This window comes from Ylistrum balloti, unplaced genomic scaffold (assembly GCF_031769215.1).
Source record: "Ylistrum balloti isolate Yb309-2 unplaced genomic scaffold, AGI_CSIRO_Ybal_v1 Utg371242, whole genome shotgun sequence".
Taxonomy (NCBI): Eukaryota; Metazoa; Mollusca; class Bivalvia; order Pectinida; family Pectinidae; genus Ylistrum; species Ylistrum balloti.
The window spans coordinates 184,401-185,984 of record NW_026782672.1 but is presented as its reverse complement, the minus strand read 5'-3'; positions in this window follow the sequence as shown (position 1 = coordinate 185,984).

The following is a 1,584-nucleotide window of genomic DNA, read 5'->3' as shown; positions in this document are numbered from 1 at the left end:
GTTCATTTCTTTATGGCATACATGTTTACCGTATCACTCCATCATTTGTAAACATTGTTAGATCGTAGTTTTGACATTTAGATCATGTTAAGACACAACACGGGTGAATTCTATCGCCTTGATTGTGACATGTCAATATTTTGCTGAGTTATCACATGTAATAACTGGTGATATGCACAAAGTTAGTAGCATATCTTACTGTAGTGATGAATAATCTCTGCAAAATAAGTCGGGTCCTATAAAATATGTGTTCGCTCCTCTAAAAGTGATCATATTGGAAATACCTGAACACTATGAATAGCGTTTGTTGTTGATGATTAGGTTCCTTTTTCATCTATTTGGATATCGTATATTACCGTTGTCTATCTCATGCAAATAAAGTCATATATTTCTGGTAAAACGACTGTTTACTTGGCGTATTATAAAACGACTGAAGGTTGCACTATGATCGTAATCGCACAGGTGCTTGCTCCGATACATAACGTCAACTTAATGTGATGTTTGTTCACGAACAAGCGGACTGTTTTTGAAAACTCGTGATTTCTTTGTTTAGGTATTTTCTGAATGGAAATTATTGACAAATTTTCCACATGTCTTCAAATGGCAATATAATTCAGAGAGTATTTTAAAGCAATATCATTCGAATCGGCCGACGGTGTGTAGTGTAGGCTGACGAGACTGTTTGAATAGTATCGGTTGCATTTTATTCGTCTAACCAAAATATTTGCAGCGAATTTTGTAAAAGTGATGGAACATGCATAAGATTTAGGACATTAGGTATATGTGTATTGAAATTCGAGTGAAATCTCTTGTTCTTTATGTGTAATACAAACCGGATCCGTGAATAGATATTTATGTACACCGTGCACACGGCGTCATCCGAAAAAAGTGTTCGGGGAAAAATGCCTTGTATTTTCAACTCGCTAAAAATGCAAGAAATATTTTCCAAAATAAAATATTCTATGGACCACCGTTGTTCAGCATTTTCTCTAGTTTCAAGAGATATAATCAGTAGACCATACCTCCACAAATAAGAGAGATATGACGGTTTTTCCAACACCGACGTTACAATGCGTAGAAATGCGTAGTTGGGAGTTAAGGCCACCAGTGTTAAAAGGACAGACCAAGGTTTACATGGCGAGTGCCGTCGATGAAGCAGAACATCTGGTTCTCTTTAATTCTATTCCCTGTATAATTTTTCTGTTGTTCATATTTTGCTCTAGTTTTATTGAATTTGAGTTTGGATTATGATTATATGTACATGTTGTTTTTTCTCCATTTTAGTCTTCCCAACAAGTTGCGCTTTATTTGATTACCGGGGGCTTGTGCCAGTAACACAATTTTCCTGAACACTTCAAACTTCATATGACACTTCTACATGGCATTGTCGTCGTCATATTGAGTTAAACTCTCGAAGTGATACCAATGCAGTATATTGTTTTGCTAAATCATGACGTCGTCTCCAGTTGAACAATCAGTATTTAATGTTAATGAAATATGTGTTCTCAGGCAAAGCTTATTCGGACATTCTGAAAATAATTTCTGTAGAGTAATTAACTCGATAAAGAAGAAAAAGAAGACAAA